Source organism: Rhinatrema bivittatum, chromosome 5 (genome assembly GCF_901001135.1).
Source record: "Rhinatrema bivittatum chromosome 5, aRhiBiv1.1, whole genome shotgun sequence".
In the NCBI taxonomy this organism is placed as follows: domain Eukaryota; kingdom Metazoa; phylum Chordata; class Amphibia; order Gymnophiona; family Rhinatrematidae; genus Rhinatrema; species Rhinatrema bivittatum.
In genome coordinates this window covers 348,177,647-348,184,787 of record NC_042619.1, presented here as the reverse complement: position 1 = coordinate 348,184,787, position 7,141 = coordinate 348,177,647, and positions in this window count along the sequence as shown.

Here is a 7,141-nt window from a genome sequence, read left to right as displayed (position 1 = left end):
CGTCAGCGCTTGGACCCCGGCGAATGGTCTCTCTCCGCCGAGGCGATGGACCTCCTGGTTCGGCGCTGGGGACCGCCACGGTTGGACTTGATGGCCACAGCCCTCAACGCCAAGGCCCCGCGCTTCTTCAGTCGCAGACGGGAGCGCGGCGCAGAGGGGGTGGATGCCCTAGCGTTGCCGTGGCCGGCAGGCCAGCTCCTATATGTGTTTCCTCCCTGGCCCTTGGTGGGCAAGATTCTTCGACGCATCGAAAACCACCACGGTCCTGTGATTCTCGTGGCTCCGGAATGGCTGCGGCGGCCTTGGTTTGCGGATCTGGTTCACATGGCGGTGGACGGTCCACTCCGTCTGAGTCATCTTCCACGGCTCCTACACCAGGGTCCGGTATTTTTCGAGCAGGCGGCACTCTTTTGTCTAGCGGCCTGGCTTTTGAACGGCGCCGCCTCCGACGCCGAGGCTATCCGGAAGCGGTGATCTCTACGATGCTTAGGGCTCGTAAGCCCTCGACCTCTGTTGCCTACGTGCGAGTGTGGAAGGTCTTCGAGTCCTGGTGTGTCGGTCAGGGGATCCGGCCGACGGAAGCAACGGTTCCTCTGATCCTTCAATTTTTGCAGGACGGATTGGATAAGGGCCTAGCATACAATTCTCTTCGAGTACAAGTGGCGGCCCTGAATGTTCTGGTACAGACACCAGTTTCTCTGCTTCTCCAAGCGGATATCGCTCGTTTCCTGAAGGGTGCTAAGCATCTCCGGCCTCCGGTTCGGGATCCCTGTCCGTCGTGGAACCTTAATTTGGTTCTCCGGGCCCTGGTGGGTGCCCCTTTCGAGCCACTACAGGATGCTTCCCTCAAGGACCTCACTATGAAGACGGTGTTTCTGGTCGCGATCTCTTCTGCCCGTCGCATCTCGGAGCTGCAGGCCCTCTCCTGCAGGGAACCATACCTCCGCCTTTCGGAGGCCGGAGTTTCTCTACGTACCGTACCATCTTTCCTGCCGAAGGTGGTCTCCTCCTTCCATTTGAACCAGACGGTGGAACTGCCGGCGTTTCCTCCAGGGGAAGAGAGGTCCCTTCGTCTTTTGGACGTCAAGCGTGTTCTGCTCCATTATCTGGAGGCTACCAATGATTTCCGGATCTCCGATCGTCTTTTTGTGCTCTGGTCGGGACCTAAGAAGGGCTCCTCCGCATCGAAGACAACGATTGCCCGCTGGATCAAGGATGCCATCTCGGCATCTTATATCGGAGCGGGGCGTACTCCTCCTGCGGGCGTCAGGGCTCATTCTACGCGCTCGCAGGCTGCTTCTTGGGCGGAGTCCCGGTCCGTCTCTCCACAGGAAATCTGCCGGGCAGCGACATGGAAGTCGTTGCATACCTTTGCTCGGCATTATCGGCTACACCTGCCGCCTTCGGATCCTGCGCTTTTTGGTGATCAGGTTCTCCGAGCAGGGCTCTCAAGGGCCCACCCGGTTTAGGGAAGCTTGGGTACATCCCACCGTCTGGACTGATCCTGGTACGTACAGGGAAAAGAAAATTATTCCTTACCTGCTAATTTTCGTTCCTGTAGTACCATGGATCAGTCCAGACGCCCACCACTCTGGGTTTGTCCGCTCCTGCTCGGAATCTTATGCGTCTTCTGTCTCTCTTCTTCTCTGGTTCTCTATCAGAGTTGTACAGCTCCTCACAAGTTAACTGGGGCGACCTCGTTTTGGGTTCGTGCCTATTTCTTGTTCTTGTTATTGACTTCGGTCAGGTTTTTTGATCCAAATTGTTTTGTTTTGCTCTTTTGGGCTTTGTTATTCATGATACTGAGCTCCAGCAGAGGGTGCGCTGGTATAGGAGGCGGTGCCCTCGAGCTCTGTTCTGACTCCATCTGCTGGACGGGGGACATAACCCACCGTCTGGACTGATCCATGGTACTACAGGAACGAAAATTAGCAGGTAAGGAATAATTTTCTTTTCTTTTTCTAGTGTTTGGTACTGTGAATTAACTATTGTGCAATACAGAGGGCTCTGTGAATGTGTTTTAATTGAAGCCACACTGGAACCAGGTTTCAGTTGCATGGCGTCCGTCTTGCTTCTACTGACAACAGGAATACTGGAGTCCTCTAATAAAGAATATACCCTTTTAACTTGATTACAGTGTTTCTTTGTTTTTCTGTTGAAATATTTCCTTAGTTAAGAAGGTAGCTTCAACAATTAATCATGTTCTTCAGTTTTCAGTGTCTGGGGCTGCATATTAATTACAGAAAGATCTAGGGACCTCTGTGAGTGCACGCTATGTGAAACCAGTGCAGAAACAGGCTTTCTTTAGAAGGCTTTTGGAAGATGAGGTATTTCAGAAGGCAGGGCTCTAAGAATTGGAGTTTTGGAAGAGCAGGCATTTTATTTATTTATTTATTTATTTATTTAAGGTTTTTATATACCGGCAATCATGAGGACATATCTTGCTGGTTTACATGAAACGGGGTGCATTAAATACATCAAACTAAAACTGTGGTGATCGAAGGAAACAGTTACAATTAACAAGGGTCACAGAACTTGGAGAAGAAGGAAGAGATAGGAAAGAATAACTGGTTAGACAAAATACAAATTAAATTAATTAAATACTATGTACAAATGGTATTTTTAATGGTTGAATGTTTTGGGGAGTCCTTGGATTGAGTCCTTGGATTGGATTTTATCAGAAATAAATTTAGGCATATGACATTTAAAACATTCTCTAGCTATCTAGGATTCAGAAATTGACACCATTTCCACTCCCATATGGTAGGACAAAGATTTACTCATGTAACACTTTGGAAATCCTGGGGGTTTTGTTATTAATCTGTTGCAAGGAGTTAGCAATCTGTTATTATTTAGGAGAATTGTGGGTGGATCCTTGGACCGGTGGCAGATGACCACGCCCCCGGGGGAAGATCCCGAGAGGGACCACTGGTCAGGCTCAGAGTTAGGAGACGGACGCACACTAGTTCTTTTATTAGACAGTATACTGAACCACCAGAGGTGGCAGTAGTGAGCTGGAATGCCCGGCTGGGCTGCAGTCCCTCAGATACTGGAACAGCGATCCCTGGAGGCTGAGCTGCAGAGAAAACTGAAATATAGTGAGTAGGCAGGGTATGCAGAGTTCATGAACAGAACCTGATGGTAACACTCTCACAATGTCTCATAGAAGCCCAGGAGCTGGAATGTATAGGCCCTCGAGGAGCGAGTACCTGGTTCCAGGGAAAGCTCTGAGAGTGCAGCAGTGAATTCCGAAGAAGTCCAGGAACGAGGGCCCTCGACGAGTGAGTACCAGTTCCAGACTGCAATCTACAAAGTAAGAGAGAGAGCGCGAGGCCCCCGAGGAGCAGGTACCCCTGGTAACGCCGAGGAGGCAGAGTAGCTTGGAAAGACGAAGCGAGTCCGTTGCCATTCCTTGCTAACCTGAGTTGTTAGCAATTCAGAGACCTTTAAATATCTGAAGCGGATGATGTCATCTCAGGGGGACGCCAAGTCTCTGTGATGCCAATTATGTCAATCTCATCATTTACTGCTATACACTCTAATTCTCCCATCTTACTTCTTAGACTTCTGGCATTGGCATACAGACATTTCAAAGTAAGATTCTTGTTTGTATTAACAACCTGCTTTTCAGCTGATAGGGATAATTTGGAATTCTTTAGCTCAGGTGATTTTTTACATATAGGCATATGGACTATGTTGGCTTTTAATGGAACCTCTCTGTTGGGATGCCCTAACTCTCCTGTTTCATTAGTATCCTTCAAGGATACATTTCTCCAAACCATGCACTGCTGAGTGACTGTCGGCTTTAGCCCTTGTTCTAGTTTAAAAGCTTCTCTATCTCCTTTTTGAAAGTTAGTGCCAGCAGCTTGGTTCCACCCATCCTTTCGGAAAAGTCTCCCCCTTCCCCAGAATTCCTTACAAAACTGAATCCCTCTTCCCTGCACCATCGTCTCATCCACGCATTGAAACTCTGGAGCTCTTCCTGCCTCTGGGGACCTGCACGTGGAACAGGAAGCATTTCAGAGAATGCCACCCTGGAGGTTCTGGATTTCAGCTTCCTACCTAAAATCCTAAATTTGGTTTCCAGAACCTCTCTCCCACATTTTCCTGTTGTTGGTGCCCAAATGTACCATGACAGCCGGCTCCTCCCCAGCACTGTCTATAATCCTATCTATCTAGGTGTGTCTCTCAGAGAAAAGATAAGTTAGGGATAGAAGCACATCCCACGTTTTTGTACCACCCTTGGCACGAACCTTGAGGGTGTTCCCTCATGCTCTCGCCATCCGGGTATATTACCTTCACTCATTTGCTAGCTCCCGAGTTAGCAAGGACTCAAATCTGTTCCTGTCTACGCTACTCTGCCGCTTCCGTGCTGCCGCAGGAAGCTCTCTCTCTCTGCCCTTCGGGGTAACTGCTAACCTGGGTACCCACTCCTCGGGGGGCCCTCTGCTTTATTTCAGGTTTTACAGGGAACAGGTACTCGCTCCTCTCCCTGCCTCGGTGCCTGTACCTTCTACAACATACCTGGTGGAATCGCATACCAACAGCTACACCTAGCGAGTACTCTAACTCAGTCTCTCACATCCACAGCATCTCCTCGCTGGGAGACCTGCTACGGAACCTCCTGACGTCATCCAGGAGAGAAGGGCTCCCTCTGCCGAGGTCCCTGAGACAACATCAGAATGCCTCACTACTGCCACCTCTGGTGGAAATCTTCAAGCTAATAAGGACCTTTCCTGTGTTTTGTGTCTAAGAGTCTAGCCCAGTGCTGTGGCTCCTCACGGGGCTCCTCTCCGTGGGCGTGGTCATCTCCACAGCACCCAAGGATCCACAAAACCCATAACAATCATCAGGGAGGGCCAGCAACATTTCCTTGCCAGGGGCCCTTTAAGAAACTGAGAAAGGTGCTTGAGCACACTTTGAGGGAGGCCGCTCGCCGGAGGAGGTGGATGGCGTTCGAGCCGTGGGACGAGGAGGATCATCGGCGTCCATGGGACTCGAGCTGGGGAGGCAAGCCGCGGCCACAGCTCGGCATTGGTTAAGGGAAGCCACAGCCGGCAAGCGCAACATTCTGGCTTCAGCCTGTGCCATGTTATCACTTCTGGCTTAGTGAGCCCCATCAAGCTGGTGCATGGTCAGTACAGATGTTGCACTTGTTACCTGGTTGTCCTCCTTGATGTTGGTGGTTGCTGGATCCTCAACACCTCATGCTTTCCTGGGCTCCAGCCTCCTCTCCTGACTCCTGAACAACCCATTTCAGCATGATGGTAATATTAGGAAAACGTCGACTGGTTTGAAGAGTGTTTATAAGCAGAAGGATGGATAAGGAGTGGCTTGTGAGGTCTAAGCCAGCATGTGCATTAAATAATGGACATTTTAATGCAGCCTGTATTAACACTCCAAAAAACCTTTACCTACTCCTCTGGAGGTGTAGGTAAAAATCCTGCATTAAATGCTTGTTTGCACTTACAATGTGCTCCAAACATTATCATACATATTCCAATCCCCACCTCTCTGCCCTCATTTGGATTTCTTTGAAATTGCAAATGTGGCTGAAATTACAGCATTAAATAATGCATCTGCCATTATTAGCCATCTTAGGGCCATTAATTTTAGCACAGACGCATTTAACATCTGTTACAAACTATGGGGTACATTTTAAAAGACAGCGCATCAGGCGCGAACAAAAATACGCTGGAATTTATAAGATACGCGCGTAGTCGCGCGTATCTTATAAGATCCGGGGTCGGCGCGCACAAGGAGGCGCACATTTGTGCGCCCCCTTGTGCGCGCTGCCCGTTCCCTCCGAGGCCGCTCCGAAATCGGAGCGGCCTCGGAGGGAACTTTCCTTCCACCCCTCCGTACCTTCCCCTCCCTAACCCACCCTCCCGGCCCTATCTAGGACCCCCCCCCCCCCACCACCTTTATCTGAAAAGTTACTACTGCCTCTGGGCAGTAGTAACATACGCGCGACGGCGCAGCAGACCCCGACACAGGCCGCTGTGTCGGGGCACTCGGCCATGCCCCCGGACTGCCCACGCGCCCCCCGAACATGCCCCCGATCCGAAATCACGCCCCGACCGCCCCTTTTTGCAAGCCCCGGGACTTACACGCGTTCCGGGGCTTGCGCGTGCGCTGCCGAGCCTATGCAAAATAGGCTCGGCACACACAGGGGGGTTTTAAAAGGGTTACGCGCGTACCTTATGCGCGTAACCCTTTTAAAATCCGGCCCTATATGCAGCTGCATCAAGTTTACTTTGGCTCCATTAAGTTTACTGTGTTTTAGTGAATATCCTCATTAATCTCTACCTACTGCCTACCATCTAAAAGGAAACAACAATTGGGATCTGACAAGCCTCAAGCAAGCAGATCTTGCTGAAACCTGATTTTGGATTAGGAGAGGTTTCCAGTTAGATCTCTTCCTGGAATCTATGGAGGATGGGACGTTGCTAGTTAGCTAGGATTAGCTTTTCAATTTTATTTCTTTCCTAGATGGGATAGAAATTTTCGGGTCAGCAGATGTTTCTGGTATGATAAGGCCTCAGATTCTTGCCATGGGTGCTCCTCATTTATTTTTGTTAGTTATCCTTACAAATGAAAGGCAAATTATGAATGCAATTCCTTGTTGTTTTTTTTTAAACCTGATCAGTTGTCTGATTTTTTTTTAAGAAATATCAGGAAAATTCACGGAATGAGACAATTGGATCTTTAATATCATTGGAAGATTGAGTTGGTATTTTGTTATTTCTTATTCTGGTTGGCTGTGCTGGCACATTGTTTTTGATTTCTTATTACTTCTGAATCTTGGTTCTCTTAATGGTGGACTTAATTAATAAAAGCAACGGCATTCTGTCATTTGTATTTATTTTGTGCAAACTTCAATGCATTTGAAAATGTTGAGAATATTTTAAAAAATCCAGCATGGAACTAGCACAATATCATCTCTGATTTAGGGCCCGATTTTCAAAAGCATTTACATGCTTAAAATTGGGTTTTATGTGCCTGATTTTAAAAAGCATTTACTCGAATAAAACTGAGATTCACTCAAGTCAGTGGGCTTTTGAAAATTGCTACAATATATGCCATTGAATTATCCATAGGATATTCATGTGTCAGTGCCCTCCACACGCGTAAATGGTTT